Source organism: Pseudomyrmex gracilis, unplaced genomic scaffold, assembly GCF_002006095.1.
Source record: "Pseudomyrmex gracilis isolate BER0280 unplaced genomic scaffold, ASM200609v1 scaffold_186, whole genome shotgun sequence".
NCBI classification, from domain to species: domain Eukaryota; kingdom Metazoa; phylum Arthropoda; class Insecta; order Hymenoptera; family Formicidae; genus Pseudomyrmex; species Pseudomyrmex gracilis.
Window position 1 is genome coordinate 227,529 of NW_018020770.1, and position 21,778 is coordinate 249,306.

General features: G+C 41.6%; 1 long non-coding RNA gene across 1 annotated transcript in view; it reads left to right on the forward strand.

Annotated features, from left to right (window-relative positions):
• Nucleotides 1-21,778, forward strand: part of LOC109858071 — a 129,108-nt gene that overhangs the window by 86,901 nt on the left and 20,429 nt on the right. Inside the window, exon 3 of the long non-coding RNA XR_002250569.1 lies at nt 3,149-3,297. This is a non-coding gene — a long non-coding RNA (uncharacterized LOC109858071). The remainder of the gene's footprint in view (nt 1-3,148; nt 3,298-21,778) is intronic.

A 21,778-nucleotide genomic window follows, 5' to 3' on the forward strand; every position in this document is an offset into this window, starting at 1 on the left:
GCTCGCGCGCGCGCGCGCGCTCGGGCCGATTTCAATCGAGTCGATTCGAGCCACTGATTAAAACGATCGTGTAGGCGCGCCGCCCGACCGGCTCGAGGGAGTGTATATACAATCCGACCGATTTGGATGTATCTCGGCGAGAGAGCCAACTATCTCGTCAATGAGATAAAGCCTCCGGGATGGATTAAAGGAAGAGCCGTGACGCGCCGCGGAGTATATGGCATCGGCGGGGGCAAGAGAGAGTTGAGAGATAGAGAGAGAGAGGGAGAGAGAGAGAGAGGATTAGAGAGGAAGAGAGAGATAGCGAAGAGAACGGGAGAAAGGGAAGAAATAATGGGGGAACGGGGCGGAAGGGGGATGATGTAGGAATCCGACCCGCGAATGCGTTTATCTCGATTCGCCGAGGTCGCGTTACATGTTCGCCGCTGAGAAGCATTTCATCAACGTCGTTCGTCCTCAGCTCTCCTCTCTTTTCCCGCCGACTCCCGCATATCCCTTTTCACCTTTTGTTCCGTTCCTTCTCTCGCTCGCTCGTTATCTCTCGCTCTCGCTTCTTGCACACACCCCCTTCTCCCTCCCGCCTTTCCCCTGCGCTTTCCGTTCCATATCTTCCTCCGTTTGTGTCTTCGCTCTTCGCCTCTTCCTTCTCCTCTCGTACTATCTTTCTTCTTTGTGGACCGCGTCTCTGATGTTGTTTTCCCTCCGCGCCGATCTCTTTTTGTTTCCGCGACGGGAACATGCGAAACGCGAATACTTCTTCGCCTTTGCTCGGCCGACGACGACAACGACAACGCGAGACGTACAGTCCGCGCGGATTTGTTTTGTTTAACTCGTCTACATTGTTTTTTTTTTTCTTTCACCGACTCTGCGATCTTACACGAGTTCTCTAAAAATCATTTTAGAGATCACAGAGGGTCGCAAGTAGATCCAAGGATGGAGACATGTTCTGCGATGTTGTCTTTTCGGAGTAAGTACGTGCGAATAATTAATGCCGTTTCGCGATAAGAGTCGCACATTGAGTTACGCTTCGGAGCCTGAGCGCGTTCAGTTCGCGCGGAGAGAATCGGATTCCGCGCTTCGATTCAATTCTCGTGGCGCGATCCCGTCGTCCTTTGCGACGACGAGACTTGCAAGTCTGATCATAGACGACACGCTTGGGGGAATATTTGACGACGGTGTGTTCCGTGTGTGAGAGAAACGTAACTCCGCTAAATACACACGGTCGCGCGGTCTCGCCGATCGCACGCGATACGCGATGCACATGACCGCAATTTTTTCGAAAGTCGACGAAAGAAATTTTACTTTTCTTCTGCCGCGCTGAATGCGCGAGCCTTTTTTTTTTTCTTTCCTCTCCGATTTGTGCCGGCGATAAGCCGGCGAACTCGCATGGGTTCTCGCTTGTCTAACAGGAAGATCGCATTCAGCGCGGGCACGAGATGAGAGCCGGACTTGCTGGCGCATTTAGCGCTAAATGGGTGGTGAGAACGGCGACTGATAAAAAGCATTTGCGTGCGGCGGTTTCTTCGCGCGCGCGGACGAGAGAGTTCGGCGGCGTGCGATTATTACGTAAGACCGACGATGAGGATTGACGAGTGCTCAGTGTTTTTTTTTTTTTTTTTTTTTTTTTTGATTGACACAGCAATTAAGTGAATATTATTGACGTGGTAGTACAATACAACATCTTTTTTCTTAATTAGATTTTATTTGAATGTTTTATGACATTGATGAATATACATAATACGACTCTTTGAAGAGTGCTGGGTGTTTCGTTTTCTTGATTGACACAGCAATTAAGTGAATATTATTGACGTGCTGGTACAATGCGAGGTAAATATAGAATAGGGGAGAGTCCCCTCCGATCGGCTTCTCGTTTACATATATTGTAAATATGACTTTCCTGAGTACGTTTCTAAAAATTTTAGCCGTCGCTCATTGTTTATAAAAAAGTTACGATCACACACACACACAAAAAAAGCTTCATAAATAAATTTTTATGAATTTATAAGGGGGGGCGCAACCCCCCTCCTGCCTACACGCTTTCAACACACAAAACATGTACATGTTGTAGGGAAAAAAAATTTGTTTATGAAACTTTTTTGATCATAACTTTTTTATAAACAATGAGCGACGACTAAAACCTTCATATTGTTACTCGGGAAGGTAATCTTAATAATATATGTGAACGAGAAGCCGATCGGAGGGGGCTCCCTTATTCTGTTATATTTACCCCATACGATATTTTTTTTCTCAACCCTCTATGGGCCGAATTTTTTTCTTAAATATAACTTGCAAGGTATTTATTTTGACATTTCAGGTTGATGGTGCTGCCAACCGTCGTCAATATTGTTATTGGTTATTTCAGAGGCATTATATAATTAAGACGTATACGTCATCTGATATTTGATGCTTTTGCGGTGTGTAGTATTAACATACAAAGATGTTTTTTCGGGTTTGAACCGCGTTAGTGTCATTTTTATACCGACGTTTCGTGAACATTACAGCTCACTTCATCAGGGTTTAAAGAGCAGCCTGATACTGTATCTTTAAACCCTGATGAAGTGAGCTGTAATGTTCACGAAACGTCGGTATAAAAATGACATTAACGGGGTTCAAACCCGAAAAAACATCTTTGTACGTCATCTTGTGAAAAAAACTAAAACTATTTGGTAAAATGTGGATATATTAGCTTGTGGCTTGAAAGTTACATGGGCCCATAGAGGGTTAATTAGATTTTATCCAAATGTTTTATGACACTGATGCATATAATGCGATTCCTTGAAGTTATTTTTTTAACTTAACTTCGAACTTTACAACCGATAAATCCAAGTGTGATAATTGCGTACTAGAGATATCAAGACACTTGTCTTATTTCCCTTAACATATTTCTTTGGAGGGAGGAAGGAAGGAAAGGGGAGGAATATTAAAATATCGTTTTTGCGTCCAAGTACAATACCGAGTACACGACACGAGTATATGTCGTCGTCGTGCGTGCATCGCAAAACCGGGGGCAAACATAATTGCGATAAGTCGCCGTGTAGTACAATTATTGCGAAATTAAATGTGTCTCAAGGGCGCGGCTCTACCGAATTGCGTTACGCGACTGCGCGATTATTGCGATATTAATTTCGTTTTATGCCTCCTGTTACAGGTCCAAATGCGCGGAATAATTCGGTACAACGACTCCGACTCCTCGCCTTGCCTCGCCTCGTCTTTTGCGGAAGAAAACAATCCCCGTTATTAGACGACCGGCGAATAACACGCGACTGCAATAAGCGAAATCGCCGACTCAAAAGAGAGGTAAGTGTACTCGAGTAAGCTCTGAGATCCTCTGTTTTTTTTTTCTCTCCCGCATATCCTGTGCGCCAATCTTTTGACGATCATTTTCGAAAACGCGCGTTTTTCGTTCCGCGTCATTGACACGGAGAAATTTCTTCCTTCTTCCCCTCCCCACTCTCTGTAAAACGATTGGCTTTTCCTGACGTTTGCGAATTCGATTGTAGTCCTTCCGACAGTGTATACGTGTACACATAGAATGCGGTTCGAGAGAGAAACCAAAATTACTTCGGCAGACTGCTTATTCCTCTCTGAACAATGCGTACATACACACACAAACAGAAAGAGAAAGAGAGAGAGAGAGAGAGTGAGTGAGTTTACTCAAACAAAATCTTCTGCAAACTATTCGTCTGATTTCTGCGTCTCTCGGTATAAGGCAAGGATGTTATTTTGACGACGACGGTTTTACTTAGATTGCCGACCGCGCGCGAAACTCGTAATTATGATTTATACTCTTTCCCCGCTATCTACCCCGAACATCCTACCAGTTTATGCATAATAGCGCGAGTTGTAATATACCGTTGTGGCGAGATAGTGCTCGAGACGTTACTTCTGTGTCTATCATCTATCACGGTGCGCTGCACACGAACCAATTAATCTTAATTATACGTTCGCGCTCTCCCAAAGATGGACGAACGTTTTGAGAAAAAGAGCGATTGTTTGTTCGTCTCTCGTGCGAACGCGCGTGTGATATTAGACGCTGTTCGTTTTTTTTTTTTTTTTTTTGCGTTTATATTTGGAAACACGATTCGACTCGTGCGTACGCACGCACGCATGCACGCTCGCGCGCACACATCGGGGGGATGGATGTGCAAACAAAAATATATCGGCGACATTTTTTGCAAACGTTCGGGAGTCCTTTCGAGCGCAAGTCGAAATGCACGCGCGCGAACCAAAGGTAATTTTTTCAAGCCAATCGCGCGCGAACGTGATTTGTCTTTTTATCGGGCGCAAGTTTTGCAATACATTTTTTTCATTTCCTATTTTTTTTTTTTTTTTTTTTTTTTGAATACTCGCCATCGCTTATAATACGCGTGGGTCGCTCGTAGCTTTTTATCAGGACCGGAATAGTAGTGCGACGTGAAAGAGCAAACGAAAGGGACAGAAAGAGAATAAAATAGAGAGGCGGCGAGAGAGAGCGGGTGTATGTTATCGAACGGAATACGTCCATGTGTCGAGACGGAATCGACATTCCGACTACTACGCGTGAAGTTTTATTCGTTGCCAGACGGAAATTTGGGATAGTTGATCCTGCGTGTGCGGACGCAGTGGAAGGTTTTTCCCGGCAACATGAAAATTCGAAAACGATGCACTTCGCGAAATGAACTCGCGCGCCCGCGTTTTAAGTAAAAATAAAGCGGTCAACGCGAACAAAATATTTCAACGACGGATGATTTTTATCAAGCGTTAGATTCGAAAAGAAAACGGAACATTGAAAAGAGGAGACGAGATATTTTCGACGCTAAGAAATTGCATCCGGAAGTTCGAAAACATCGGTTTCGGGGCGGCATGTGTCTCCAATTATCCGCACTGTTGGGCTAACAGCGTGTTCGGGTAACCTATTCGGTTTTCTTTGTGTCAGAATCAAATTTATGTTATTCGAGCTTGTAAATGTATATAATTGTGTTTGTAAGTATGATAATTCACCTACACTGAAAAATCAGTTTTGTTGAGATAACAAAAATTTGATAATCTCAACAAAACTGTTTTTTCAGTGTGGTGCCCCGGTAGTCAGTGCGGAATGAGAAGGAAAGATCCTGGTTCGAGGTGTCTTTTTTGCAATGGAGTTTTTTTAAGGAGTAAAATAAATAATTCACATACATATAATGCAAGTATCTAATTTTCGAATTTATTTCGAATTATGTATAATAATTTATTTAAAAAAAGGATCTCAAAAATATATTCCGCGCGTCCAGCACATGGTTTTTATTGATCGAATAAATTTGTAAATTTGTTTATAATAATTCAAGTAACACAATTCTGAGATTACTTGAAATCACGTTTCAGGCGTGTTTGAATTGTTGGCTTATCTTGTCGCAAATTGAATTCTTACGTCGGTATTTTTACAGGTATATGCGTCGAAAGAAGAAACGTTAGCAAATTGCGGCCGTTATTATCCTCTTTGTAAAAGTGATTAGAGGCAAAAACTAACCGAGAGAGAGAGAGAGAGAGAGAGCGCTTCACGTTTATTAAGGGACAAAAATCTTAAAACCGCATTTTCTGACCCGAGATGAGTTTCGTTTGTATACGTTAGTAATTGTCTTCGGTGCTTTAAGACTGTCGAAAAAATTGGGTAATTAAGATGGCTGCCGCTGCGCATCCCGCAGCTCCTACGGTCTTTTGCCTCTCCGGGACGAGGTTTTTACCACACTGGATGCCGCAACCGCCACTATATTATATGCCGCCGGAATTTTGATGCTCCGCTCACCGTATACGGTTGCGGGAATACGTTCGCTAACATCCGATTCTTGAAGCCGCAGCGGGTGCCGCGAGATCATCCTGCGGCTCACTGCGGCAAACAAAATATATACGCGATAATGAATAATAAATTATAAAAAAAATTGTCATTATCTCTCTTCTTTTCTTAAATCGCGTAAATGTCAGCTTCTGCCGAGTGAATCGACATCTGTTGAATCAAAACCGTCATCAGAAGAAACAAGAAAGTGGACAAGTTTCAACGAGACGAGAGTTTTAATGTTTTTTTTTTTTTTTGTTTCTTGTTTTTAATTGAAAATTACGATGTGACCACAGATAATTCATTTTGCTTAACCATAGCGCAGCTTACGGTCAAAATAAAAGTGACTCAAGTAGCGTCAACGGTGTGTTTTCATTCAAGCTTCTTATTTCTTTCGGAAATTGCTAACGTGCTCTCGCACATGAGCACACAGCGCAGATGTTCTAGGCCGGGAGCGAGAAGTTTGGACACTTGGATGGGAACCCGTCGGGGATATCGAACGAAAATGTCAAGGGAGAGAACGTATCGCCGACGGGCGAAGAGATCGAGAGAGGCTGCGTCTCTCTTTTCTACAGCAGCGCGCGATAACTGGCGCGATTCCAATGGACAAAAGCACGAGCGAGAAGGGCGAAATAGAGGTGGACACGACACCCGAAAACGGGTCCAGTCATTCTCGAAATAGGCATCTGGAATGTGCCGACTCTAGCGAGAGAAAGAGAGAGCGAGCAAGCGAGCGAAGCGTCCATTCGATAAGGGTGTCGTGTGTGTATGTGCGCGCGCTTATCTGTGTACTTTTCTCTCTCTCTCTCTCTCTCTCTCTCTATCTATCTCTCTCGTGTTGCGTCTGCGGTCTATCTCGCTTCTTCGCTGTACGCGCCATTATCCACGACTATCATTAAACCTCGACTACTATGGTCAAATGTGGATAACGTTACTGATTGGTAGGCTCGGCGCAGAGACCTAATAGAGAAACGGCCTTTCTATCTTATGCTAATGGATTGGGAGACCACTTGAACTTCGTACTGATTAAGCACCAACATATTTTTCGACGATATAGATACATATATGGTTATTATAAAGAAATTTGAAATGCAGTAAATTAATTTGTCACGCGCTTTTTTTCTCTCCGACACTATCTTTATCTGTCCGATAGGTACAATTTAGATATGTTTTCGTTCCGGATCCAATTTCTTAACAAACCGGAGCTAAGAAGTCGTGATTGGGCGTTAAATTCATGAAAAAAAAAAAAAAACACAAATAAGAAAAATTGTGAATATTGCAATTTTGCATTTTTATTTATTATAAATTTAATACCTGACATTAAATTGTGTCAATAGTGTCTTTATACGTGAAGTAAAATCTTTTGTTAAATGATTTAAAAACATTAAGAATTAAATAACTGATATCAGTAATGATTTTATTTCATATCACAGAGAAAGAGATAGAGAGAGAGAGAGATAGAGACACGACACACGCACGTCAAAACTTATTGTCGTCTTATAAAACAAATTTACGGAAGTCGCATTATATCGCGTGAATGTCGCGCGAGAAGAAGAATATTTGCGACATTATGGAGCGTCTGAAATTAAAAACGAGTCTGTGTGTGTCGTTTCATTTTCACTTTGTCTCCGGGAACAATCGTCTCTCACGAAGATATGACTGTAGTCATACGTACCTCTCTTTTCAAACACATATTCTATTCCAAGACGCACAGAAAGAAAGAACAGAAGCCCGCGCGATCTCTGGAGGCGTAGCGCGCGCGATAGAAAGGAACGGCAAAGATCGGTGACGACAAGGGAAACGAATGCACCGAAGTAGTGGCTTACCCAGAAGAGGAGAAGAAGGGGGAGAGAGAGAGAGAGATACCATTTAGTAGCTTCGCTCGGAACGTTTTAGATAATGACCGGGTGGATTACCAGGTCTAGACGATAGGAGGAGGACCTTTCTTTCCTCTCATTCGATTCTGCCGTCGGCGCTGCGGTGGAAGTGAAGAAGAAGACGACGCGCCCAAGACGATCAGAAGCGAGCGAGCAGCGAGAGATCGAATCGGAGACGGAAAGAGAGAGAGAGGGAAAAAGAAAGAAAGAAAGAGATAAAAGGCGATCGACGGTGGAGGATCGATCGGTGCGTCGGAAGAAAACGAAGATAAAGATGGTCCGGTCAGAGCGTCCTGGGCAATAGCGAGCTTTCATTCCGAGGCATTATTCACGTCGTTTGCCAGGCAAACGGACGAGAGCCGGAAAACTCGACGGAGCGAGAAACATTGCGTTTTCGAGTGCGTCGCGCCCTCCGAAAAAAAAAAACAAAAAAAAAAAAACGACGAAAACTAAACTGTGTTTTTTTCCTCCGTCGTTCGTACGTGTAGTGGTGATGGCTTGGCCATCGGCAACCGGGTGGCCGCGTATACTACACACTCTCGTTGTACGGTCAGCTCCCGACAATTTTTGTCTCTTCTTCGTTTTTGCCCGCGTCGCTTCTATTTGAGCACCTTTTTTCGCTCGGCGCGATCCGCACAACAAGCGCTCGCCGCCGTGTGTACGTATCGGATCACGCGGCGAAAGAGAGAAACGCGCGATATCATCGATGCAGAAAGGAGTTTGACCGATGCATGCGGGGCTCGTCGAAATTGGTATATCTAAATATCGAGGATTTGAGGGATACACACACGAGCTTTTTCAATTCCGGACATTTTCTCGATTGTTTTTTCTGAATGCGAAATTCTAATCTATTCTCTCTCTCTCTCTCTTTCTTTCTTTCTCTCTTTCTCTGTTCCTCCCTCATTTTTCTCTCGTGTCTAGTATAGTCGCGCGTAATAAAGAAAAATCCGAAGCGATTTAAAAAAAACCGTAATTGACGCAACGAACTGTTATAAGAAAGAAAAATGTGTGGGGGAGAAGCTCCGGGTACGAAGCTCCGAATAATAATTGCTTTAATGAGGATTATTGCAACGAAGAAACATGTTTTGAAGAAACTTGATGTTAACCATTGCAAATATACGAGTTTATCTGTTTGCGCGCCGTGTGTGTGCGATTTCGCATAAATTTCAGTGAGAATATAAAACATGTCTTGTACAATCTGGTTTTGTTTTTCTTTTTTTTTTTTTTTTTTTTTTTTTTTTTTTTTTTTTTTTCATCGTGAATAAATTAGATAATTAGTAATTAATTGCTATTTTCAGATATTGCGAACGCGATTAAAAGCAGAAATAATCGGATATAAAAAATGGATAATAGTAGGGAGAAAGAAAAGGAGTAATTACAGAGAGAAGGGAGATTTATTTTATTTTTTACCGTCGCGTCGTTTGAAATGGAAAGAAGTAATAATGATAATATTAAACTTTAAGAGAGATGCGCTTCTGCACACACACACACACAAACACACACAAACACATTAATGTCCTCGGTCTGGAGTCGAGTTACTTCGCGCAGCGAAGAATTTTACGGAGCGAAAAAATGAAAAAAAAAAATGAAAAAAAAAAAAAAAATTGCTGAACGTGCGATAGTTTGAGAACCATAGTTTTACTACTTCCTTTTTTCTTTCTTTTCTCTCTTCTTCTCTTTCTCTTTCGCTGTTTTCTCTCTTTCTCTCTTTGTTGAATGTGGCCGCACATGTAATCGGGAAATATGGAGTTGCGGACGATAACAGAGAAGTGAAATCGTTTTAGGAAAAATTGAACGCGATGCGATGTCGTGTTCGAGCATGTGCGAAAATTAGATTCGATCGCCGGATTGTTTCGGAGTTACTTCCTGTTTTTTGTTTTCTTTTTTTTTTTTTTCAGTCCAAGTTATCGTCGTAATAATAATAGACGGTACACACGCGAACGGAGATTTGAAAATAAAAATGTCAAACAATCAGCTCTCGAAACTTCGACATATAGTATTTTTTTTAAATAATAGAGAATGTACGAGAGACATAAATTGTAAATGACGAAAGGGATAAAGCTTTTATCGTATTTTAATGATTTTTTAAATCGCGCCATTTTACAGGTAATTTAATCCTGTATCATCAAATCGTTATTACACGTCAGTCTCGCTTTCCGTCAATCCGGTCTTTTTCAATTAGCTTTCCCCTCAACCCTCTCTCTTCCCGGCCGAGTCTGAAATCTCATAATTCCGAATATAAAATTTTCAATGGGGGATTTACGCCCGCCGGGAGTTATCTCTACTGTAAAATCTTTCGTTTACTCGCGCGAAATCGAATATAATTGCCGGACCGTGCGCAGAGAACGTATGATATTCGCGCGTGGTTTTATTTGCGCACCAGGGGGAAAGATCCGTGTGCTTTTGAACAAAGTGGACCGGAGAAGAGCGATAGAATCACGCGTGGATGGCGATGCTTTTAGGAAGCGACGGATGAGCAGAGGATCATCGATTGTATTTGTAGTAGGAATTGAAATGCACACGCGCACATACCACCACCACCACCACCACTACCGCCATCAGCACCACCCATCGGGAGTCCGATCGCTTCGGAATACCGTTTACGTGTGATAAAGCCGCGGTAAAGTCACAAGAGTGGTCAACAAGTTCATTCGATGCTCACCCTTTTTTTTAAATACAGCACCAGTGAGAGAGAGAGAGAGAGAGGGAGAGAGAGAGCGGGGTAATTAAACCGTTCGCGAGAAACGAGCGGCGCTTTTCGAAGAGAGAAATGGCGAGCGCACGGGACGAGACATAGAAGTTAATCCCAATGTGACTGTTTCCAAAGAACCGCTACCGAGTGTCACGTGAAAATGCATCTGGCTTTAAAATCCCCGGCAGGACGCAGCAGAAACACGCGTTACTTCGGATTAAGGTCGGCGAACCCGTGTGTAATAAACATTTACGAGCTTAAGTACGTACTTTTACTTAATGGAAATGAGAGTAGGAGGACTGTGAATGAAATTATTTAGAATATATATATATATGTATATATATGTTATTTCACGCGCAAAATTACCGCGTCAGAGAAAAACAATCCGAATGTGCACAGTACATATACAATAACGTGTGATATTTAAGGAACTCCTACAACACGTGTATACATTTTAATTTTTAATCCTCCTGTAATAAATATCGCAGAATTGCAATCTTGACATCTCTTTTACTTGTTATTGCTGTTGTTGGGGAAAAAATTAAACGCTAAAAAAGAAATAACGTGTCAGATTGTTTTGAAGAATGTAACGTGATTATGCATCCTACGTGTTTCGCAAAACACGTTCGACATAATGCAGTACGACGTCGCGTATTGGATCGTCGAGTCGAAAGTGACGATCGTGATTTGAGACGACAGTTTTGATGCTTCTTATATGTGTATATATATATATATATATATATATATATATATATTTGCAGTCAATATTTTCTGCATGGAATTGCCACTCGAGAGACTAGAAATAAGCAAATAATATCGATATTGTTTGTCAACGTGTGCACACGCTTGCCGATATGTTTGTCTTTCGACAAAAAATTGAGAAGAACAGAGAAATTGTAATTCTTTTCTCAAATAATTTCGAAACTGATTTCTTTGAAATTTTAACAAATGTGTGTTATTTATTTAACGTATATTATAAAAAAAACTATAGCTAACATGTGGAAAAAATTACGACAGTTTCCCTTTTTCGTGCATCGGAAAAATTGTTTCACAATACGTCCGTGTTTTCTGTAAATTATCGATGTAATTTTTTTGTTCTCGTTACCGCGCTCATTTACAAATAATCCTCGCGTCTTTTTTCCGGAGTGACACACACATACACGCGCGCACACACACACACACACACACACACACACACACACACACACACACACACAAATCGGGGGGGTGAAAAGAAAAACGAAAGAAAAAAACACTATTCGCTGACTGCGCGTTAAATCTAGCGTGTCAACATGTGCGTCGCACCTCATAAAACTTTAAGCGCATCCAGCATTAATTCTGAAATGTCTGCGCGTTATTATACGAAATTAGCTCCGCGTGGCGATATTAAGCGGGAATACAGTTATAACTTTTGAGCGAGAGAGAGAACGGCGACGCCCGGCGTCGTCGTTGCGGTGAGCAATAATTTGCATACCGAAATTGCGCGTCGCCGCGCGTGTTCGAAATCGCGTGTCGCCTCTTTCTTCGTCGAAAACATCCCCCGTCCCGTATAGAGCAGCAACCAATCGCGTCAGCATTCGCGCTTCGGAGGAAACTCCGCTGACGTATCTCTCGCGCGCGAGCGGGAATCATTTTTCCTCTCATATCGGGTTGCGAAATCTCCTTTAATTTCCTCGTTGTTCTCTCGTTGTATCTTCTGAATGTCATATATATATATATATATATATATATATATATATATAATGTTTTTTTCATATGTTATTACATTTTATATTTTGTTTTCTAGACACTCTGTAAATTAGCTATTATAAACTTGTCCGCCTCTACAACCAGGTACCACGTGGTAATTTAAAACATACATTGTACATGTATGCGCTCTCTGTTTTAACTTTCTCGAGGAATAAAGGATATTATAATAGTTTTCCTAACTGGGTTGACGAGTTACGAAATGACATTCCGACAAAGATGCTCTCCGGGTAATACGACCGGGCTGTGGTTATGGCAACGCGCGTCGTCGAGGCGAAAGTCAACGGTCTGCCATTTAAGTCTTTAGAAAGTGCGGACAGGGTCGTTAGTGCGAAACGAAGACCATTTACAGTCGTAAGAGATATATCGCGGCATTACCTTTCGGGAGTATCGCTGCCGAAAGATTGGCTTTTTTTTGCCTTTTCTCACGCCACGGCGCGGAGACAGACGCGTTTGCGTCATCGAAGCCTTTTCGCTCGACGGTGTGTGCGCACACCCATCGAATTGTTCGCAATCCGATCGACTCGCGGTAATAAAATCAATTCCGTCGGCGGGAATCGGGACCGCGCGCGAGATCGAAGAGACAAAAAACGATCGTCGAAGCGTTACGATCCGCAACGTTCGCATTTTCTTTCTTTTTGTTTGCGAAGAAAAAAGAGCGGGACGCCCTCGTGATAATATCACGATCAGCGAACTTTAAAACTCGTCGAAGAATTAAAAGATTGAGAGATCGCGTTTCCGATGTCGATGCAAATCGATGTACCGTATGATGCAACGTTGCTTTCATCGTGTGTGGCGGCGCCGAACAAGAAGTTCGATGCCGCAGATTCTGTGCGCGCGCGCGCGCGTTTAACATTTTGCCGCCGTAAAAGTTGGATTGTGTCACTGTGTGTGTGTGTATGTGTGTGTGTGTGTGTGTGTGTATAACGTGACATTACGTCTTCTACCGTTGGAGCGCAACTTTGATTGCATTACGCGGGGCAAAAATCTAATAACAAACTTGTAATTACGACGAAACGAGTATGTGTGTTTAACGCACATCAGCTGTGTACTTATTACACCGTAATGTAGAAACAAGCCGTAGCCGATCGTGGAATTAATATCTTTTTTCGATAAAAGACGTGTAGCACACGTGTCGATCGATTTCGATATTTTTATAAAACCAAAGAGGAAGATTTTCTTCTCAAAAGGGATTTTCTACACATAGAAAATCCAGAGAGAAAGAGAGAGAGAGAGAGAGAGAGAGAGAGAGAGAAAGAGAGAGAGAGAGAGCGTGTGTAGATATTTTATTTTAAATATTTTCCTTGGATTATATTTTATAGAAAAACAGCGCTTATATATTTTATAATGTAACGCAGAGCTTTATGTAATTTTACGACAGGAAGAAGGTGTTCACTTGCGCAAAAGGTGACGTTCGCAACTTTTCGCAATTTATTTAGAAAATTTCAGACCTTGTTTCTAAAAATAATAGACGTTAACGCACATAGTACTTTTGCTCAATTTTTTATTAAAAGCATTAAAGATCGCTTCTCTCTCTCTCTCTCTCTCTCTCTCTCTTTTTCTCGTTTGCCTATATGAGTTTTTCGAAAAGAATGACATATTTATAACGGCTTGTACGTTTCCCGTGTCTCTTATCGCAAACAACGCGCCGCCGTACACGGGGCGTACACGGGGCGTTGTACTTTCTGCATTAAGCCCGTGTTCGTCGCCGCAAGAAAATTGTCGTGGACGGCATTGTCGGCGTCGTCGACACGCTCGTCTTCTGTTTCTCTCCCGGGGGATCATTGTTTGAACATCCCCGGCGCGACAAGTTCTCGACGATAAGGACGATTGTTTCTTACGTTTTATTCCGTCAATCTTATTCGGATTTTACTTTGTGACATTTTCTCAGTTTAGCGCAGACGAGCGTGTATATGTAATTAAATTTAGTGTCACTCTTTTTTCGTTCGTCGTGAAATGTCGGCACGGCTCGAAAACAATTTGGTCCGAAAAGATAAAGTTCTTACACGATGACACATACATTTTGTTACGGAAAATCACAGATGAAGTTTATATCGACGCGCTTGGATTCGTTCAAACTTCGTTCGATCGATCTCGAGAACGTCGTGAAAATACTATTCTACGATTTTCAAAATTCGACAAAATGATATCAGTCCGATGATATAAGGCGCGAACGGGAAAGTGCGCGCGTTTTTCTATAAAACTCTCTACGAGAAATTTACGAGCTCTTTAACTCGTTGATCAGATAGAAAGTTGAGAAATGATTATTTTCATTCTGAAATATATTTGCCGTGCAATTTTTTTCCGAGTGATAAAATAATCAGTAATTTCATAATCTCGCTCACGGAAGTGGACCAGCAGTAATTTTGCTTTGATAATTTGATAATTTCTTTGTTCTGTTTTTTTTTTCTTTTACATGTATTACCTTTATATTTTAGCAACCGAACCGGAGTTTTGTGAGTTCAGCACAAGTTTTTTATGAATTCAATTCTTTTTGTAAAAAGAGTTTAGTTTTTTGTCAAAAAGCTTTTTGCGACGCCACAGATTTGTGTGGAGTATTGTGTTTTTTACATAAAGCATTTATAAAAACTTTTTGAAGTATATTAGAGTTTATATAAACAACATACAAATGCAAGTATATAAAACTTTATGTAAATTTGCATTTTTCCCACATGTCAAACAATAATATTTATTTAACTCTATGTTTTTTTGTTTATTTTCATTATTATACTTGCAATTAATTAAACAATAAACTCGTATCGCTTATTGTTGCATTTTCTCCGTTCGCGGAAATGCTTCCGTAATTACACGTCGCCCACGACGTTAAGCATAATATTATAATTGACTTTACTAATTTGACGTGTAGAAAGACGTGTTACGGATAGTTCGCACACGACACGTCTTACGATCTTGTCGTTACTACACGAACGTAGACGAGAGAAATATCGTTCGCGCGCTTTGTGAGCGTTGTAATTATTTTTGTTTACTTTTCATCTGTTTTAATAGCGAGCGAAATCTAATTGGCTTGTCCGCTGACGCGCGTTATTGCTGCCTGAGAAAATTTTAACCTGTTTGCCCGCGCTTTTCTTCGGCATAGACTGCCAGAATTCTCCCCACCGCGGCGTTTGTACACTCGGGTACAATCAAGGACAAAAGGACTGTTTAATTTTGTCGCATTGTAAATAGCACGCTTTGTATTCTCTCTAGGTATTTATATTTATTTATTTATTTGTTTCTTTTCAGATATTTATATTTCATTTATTTATTTCTTTCTTTGTAACAATATTTCATATTTTTCTAACTGGTTACTTAAAAAACAATAATACGCGTTCACAATAATACGCGCGGTGTTTGTCCGAATTGAATTTTGCTCGAAACGTCATTGAGAACTGTCGTGTCGCGCGGAAACCTGTGTATAACGCCACATTCGCGACGAAACTTGCGTTAGTTGGCAACAACGAAACTTGTCGGTCACGGTATTGTCGAGACTCGCCGCAAGCATTGTAAAGATCTTCTCGTTGTCTCGCGTCGACTGGCGATGTGTCGTTGCAAAAATAGTTATTAAATATGTAAGAATCTCTTCACAAGATCTATCTCACTTCGTATAAAATTAACTTGTCAGGTACGCTGAGGGCAATTTTAAATAAAACTCGGCACTCCACTTTAATTCTTGAATAATATATATATAAATAAGTATAAATTTTTATTAATCATGGCCCGTTACAAATAAACTCCATTATATCTCACTCGGCTCGTTACTCAAATCTTTCTACAAATCTTTACATGTTCAATATATTCAATTCTTCAACCGATCTCGTTAACTGGTACAAAACGACTCTCTTCAACGGTTCCTGAACGACGACTCCCTCGTCCGTAATCCGCAAGTATCTCTAAAGTCATGCCCGATACAATAACATGTGGTCCTAGAGATGGCGCGATACAATCTTTCTCAAGGCAATTACAATAATAAACAAGGCAGCAAATATCAAGCCATTCGGCAAAGTCGGAAATATTCAAACAGAATTTTCTCTCAGGCGCTTACAAATATATCACCGCGAGTATAAATCCACGAGCGGAAACAATATCGCGCGACGAGTCATTCTGAGCAAGTGCAATTTGTGTCGATTAAAATTGACTTTTTTATCTGACGGCAAAAGTGTCGACTTCCGACCGTTATCCGACAATGGAAGTTGAGTCTTCTTAAATCGAGCGTGTAAATATTTACCCAGTTACAATGTAATTGGAGATGTGGTGATTATCAGTGACATTTATCACGCGTGTAATTACGTTCCATTTTTATAGCTTAACTAGTAATTTACATTAATTAAGTAATGTATACGCGCGCGCGCTTAAATGTATAAAACTATTAGCGAGCGAATTTTACAATTTTTAATTGAAATTCGCGGACATGTGTGTATATATATTGCAAAAAAGACGAATTGTTATTAATTTTACTTCATCGCTATATATTATTTCACATCGTTTCCGGGAGAAGACCGTCTCGTATTTTTATTATGCGTTATCCAATTATGTATTCCATTATAATAACACCGAATGAATATTGTATGTCACTCTTTTCTATTTCTCTTTTCCTACGTATGTATATTTAAAATTTATTCCTATAATGCCGTAACGTACCCGATGTTAATTACATTTCAAAAGAATTAATCTTTTATTGCGTCTCGCTATCAATCAAGAAATGAAGTTTTACTTGTGTGACGAGTAACTGTGCCAACTGAAATCGGATTAGTAACAATTGAAATTTAATATTCCGGTAAAAAAAAAAAAAACAACTGTACGAACTAAAGAGAACGCGAAATGTTTTATCTCTTATTTTCTTTTGCACGTATATTATATATATATATGTATATATACGTATATATATTTTATAATACGCTTCTCAGTGTGTTTTATCTAAGAATTAAATTGCCGCTGCCGAGAAAAAGTCGACTCGCGCCCGAGATTCGCCGTGGAGTTGTTAGCGCGCCAATTTGTATTTTCTGTCTTTCTTCGTATGTGCGCGCGACACACTCGGGGTTTTCGAATTATTCCGCCTTATATCCTTCAACACACGCGGGTCGAGTCAAACACGAGGTTGTGAATTTTGTTCGCTGCATGAAATTTTGTGCTATGTAGGGATTCTATTAAATAAAGAAAAATACAACAACAAAAATCCCCCGTTGGATGAAGACATCACCGGTTGAGCCTCCGGGCGGAGAGAGAGAGAGAGAGAGAGAGAAATGACTCTCATTTAAAATTTATCCGCGGAACGGAAGAGAAGAACTATTTCCGTGCGCGCGCGCGGCGAAGACGTGGTCGGGGTGAGTAACACGCTAGCGAGAAGAAGAGAGGGAAGTAAAACGGGATTGTCAGTTCGGGGACAATTTAAAACAGCAGCGCGTGGCCGCATCTGGTTCAAGTTTTCTAGGGGTTCGTCTCCGGAAAAACCTACACGTGTATATGTGGATGTTCCAGCTCCGGGCGTGTGCCTTATGCATGCGCGACGGAAGAGTAACACGTACGACGAAGTAGGACGACGATCTTTTGTGCATTTCGTTCCGGATTTTTTCTCTTTTTTTTTTTTTTTTTACAATTATAGGAGCGATTCTCTCGGTCTCGACGAGGACCCGAGCCCTCGACATTTTGTATGAAAATTAGAGAAAAGGGGCAAGAATGCGCAGGAACGGAGGGAAATGCGCCGCGTTCCCCGAGCAAATACGAGAGAGAGAGTGTCTGTTTCGTCGAGATCCGATGATTCCTGAACGCGGCGACAGCGAGGACGACGTATGGACTCGAATCGATGAGGCATGAAGAAAAAAAAAATCGTTCCTCGCGATCAAGATGCTTGGGATGTTCGAGATTTTCTCTTCTTCCGTGAAGGAAAGATCGTGTGTTGGATATGACACTTCCATTTCTCAATTAGTCACGTATTTTCTTCTTCCACGTTATTTTCTCTTGCGCGCGAGAATTTTATTTAAGAGAGAAAACAATCGCGCAGAAAACACAATTGTGTCACCTCGCGCGGCAACAATACATTATTAAAGTATTAAAAAAAAAAAATAAATAAAACAAAGCGTCAATCTCTTGCTGCAACACAGTTTCACACGCCGATAAAAAAAGTTCTACCGTTGCGCACACGCGGATAAATGTTCGGAAAAACGCGCGTTTTATGAAACATTTGCAAAACCCACCGAGGCAAAATGTTATTATTATTTCGCGGCTTGCGTATTCGAGCCAAGGCTGTTTGTTCAAACTTTTTGAAAATGCTCAGAGTCCCTTTCAGTCGGCGCGCGACCCTCCACGCGCATTCCGAATAATCGATACACTTGTTAAACGGTTTTTTGTTTTTGTTTTTTTTTTTTGCGTCAAACTGCTCTTTACGCTCTATGCGCTAATGCAACGGGGCACGGTTTAGATTTATAGCACATGAAGTCGTGTGCCGCGAGTGCAATGTTCATCGATCTCGCAATTCATTACCGCAAGCAATCAATCTGTATAATTTGCACGCTCCGCTGTGAACACAGTATTACTTCCAATAGATTTGGCCGGTAATCGCACATGATTCACTCGTTTGTTTAACTGAAAGAACACAGCCGCGAAATCAACGGCCGTTATTCCATTTTATTACGAGCACGACTGGGAAAGAGAGAGAGAGAGAGAGAGAGAAAGAGACGATTAGTCCGGCGCGCACCGATGACATTTATCGCCATTCATCGGAATTATCAAACATCTGCAGCAACAGAGAGTCATTTTACATTACGCGTCACACGAGCGTGTGTCCATACACACGCGCGCGCGCACACACACAGTGTTCGAAATTTCCGATGTGTGAAGAGCGCGAGACTACGAGGTTTGTAACAGTCTCGCGCGAGATTTAAAAAAAAAAAACAAAACAGATATATGACGAAATCCGCGATATTGTTTTTGACTTATTGAAAAGTCGCGGATCGATTCGATTTAAATTTTTCTCTCGGCTTTCTCTCTATCGGATGGGGGATCCTATGACCTATCGATTCTGGCCGCACTTCAGTCGGTCTTCTCCGACAAACGAGAGCGGCTTACTCGAGCTATTGTTTCTTACTGAAATGATAAACAAGTAATATAGTCAATAATTGTTCTAGGTGGAGCTTAAAAAAAAAAAAAAAACAAAAACAAAAAAAAAACCTGATATCATCGGTCGAAAGAAATGGAATATTGAAGAAAAAAAAACACACATGAACGTGGCGGATATTGGAATATCGAATGTATCACGCCGTCTAAAAAACCAAATTAAAACGATGACAAATATTGACATTTTTCTTCTATATAGATAGTAACAAATCATCAGTCGCTTTTATATGGATATATTATTTTATATCAATGATATATTCTGTATTTGTATCACACAAAAAATATTATTTTCTCTCGGAGTATAATATGTATACTCGGAAAAGATCTCAGTGAGAGACGACCAAAGGTATCTTGCGAATCTCCAATAAAAAAAAAAAAAACAAGCATATTACGTCGATTCTTTTTTTCTTTCTTTCGACTCTGTTCATTCAAAAAGATTTCTCAGAGCTGAATGACTGCAAAATAAAATTGTAAAAAACAAAAACAAAAAAAAAAAATAAGCAAGCGCATAAATGATTTAATTCACAACCGTTTCTCTGTAACCGTTTCTGCAAATATTATATCAGCGAGTTACATGTTTTTTTTTTTCTTTTTCTATTTACACAAGAATTAATATCAAATATTCTAACGAATGTTGAAAGCTGTTTTAAGAGATAAGCTTTGAAAAGAGCGCGCGGCATTACTCTCCTCTCTCTACGTGCATCAAATTATCGTTAAAGTAAAAATCTTCCTCCGGGAGAGCTGTGCGTCTCCCGGAGTCTACTTCGTTATTAGAGAAGCCGGGTAATATACAGATCATACACCTGGATGACAGTCCCGTAGACTCTGCTGCCGCGCGCAGATGGAGAGAAAAGAGAGATATATCGTATTTCGAGCCGTCGAGCTACTTTTCTAGCCGAGCGTTTGGATTTACATCGCGCGTACGTTGCAATAAAAAGGCACACACAGTCCTGTCGAGATTCCGAGAAAATATTAATGCACTGGGAAAGAGAGACACACGGTCGCATGCAACATAAGTCACGCGCTTCTTGTGCCGCCGCCGCCGCCGCCGCCCGCACGGCCGCGTTATTTATAGCCGGGGCCCCCCCCCCCTTCGTACGGATGTGCAATTTTTCAAAGTTTTCGAACTTTTGTGCGCAAACGCGCGAATCGGAACGTAGGGAAATTTCGCGGATGTGCTTGCGCGCGCGACGGTGTAATATTTTCCCGAGATTTTTCTTAAGTCGTCGCACGTCGCACGCCGACCATTTGTGTCACATACACGTTTTATAAACTTCGTACACGTGTATTCTGTTTTTCTTCTTCGTGTGTAACATTTACTTCGGACCGTCCGAAATTTTCGAAATAAAACTGTCTGTTCACCGAACGAGAACGCGCTTGTCTCTTGCACATCTCGTGCGTAAAGAGAAAGAAAACCTCTTTTTATTAATATGAAAAAAAAATCCCCTCGAATTAATCTGAAAAGAAAAAAGTATTTTGCCTTTCTCAGCGGTAAAGGGATGGAGTATCTTCGCGCGGCTTTCTCATTTGAAGAGGTTTTCTCGTATCACTGCGGCCGGAGATACGCCCGGCGAATCGTTTCGCCGGGAGCGCGAGTTTTGCAAAGCTCGTTCGCGGAGCGGCGATCTATCTTGCGCCCCTTTTCCTTCCCTCTTCTCGGACGTGTTTCCGTAAAAGTAGCTTAACGATAAACAGATATACAGTCGAGCCCGTGGTGGTAATATATAAAAGCAAGGGAGGGAAGAGAGTCGGTGCGCGGGAACGCGATATCTTTGAGGTAACGCGGCGACGGTCGTCCCGGCGTCGCGCAATCTCTCCGCTCGGCTGGATCGTCCTTGATTTGTCAACTCCGCAAAAGGAAAGTTTCTCCTGTTAATATGAGCTTTGAGCAACAACGTTGTTTTTCTCCGAACGTTTTCACCACGCCCGCCAAATTAAACGTTGCGTTAATTCGACGAAATTAACGCAATAATATACGTACGTAACGCTTTTGCAAGCGCGTGTTTAGGTGGCGCGCGATATAAAAGAAACGGATTACCAAATGCGGGGCGAAGCAGATTTTTGACGCGATGTTTCTCCGTTTTGCGCGTTTTTTTCTCCTCCGCAAATCTGATAACAGTTGGTTTTCCGAATAAGCGATGCGTAACACGCGTAACACAATCCGAACGCGGTTTCACGCCGATCGCGTTGGATTACACGCGAAAAAGTACTCGGGGGTGTGTGTATGTGTGTATGTATGTGTGTGTGTGCGTGTGCACGTTTTAAAAAAACCGCGATATTAAGCCGCGCACAAGCGGATAACTGCGCCGGACGTACGATGTTACATATTGCTGTGCGCGCGCGCGCGCACGTCAATGTATGCGAAACAACCGCGTTGTTTCCGCCTTCGGAAAACGCGCGAGGCAATCGCGCACACGTGGATTGTGCCTCGCGATCGAATCAGCCGCGTCGATATTTATCGCCATCCATCCCGGACGGCTCGCTCTGAAAGCAAACGTCGTTCTTCGCGCTTGTCGTTTTCGATCGCCCTCTATATATCTGAAAACGAAACATTTCGAGATACAC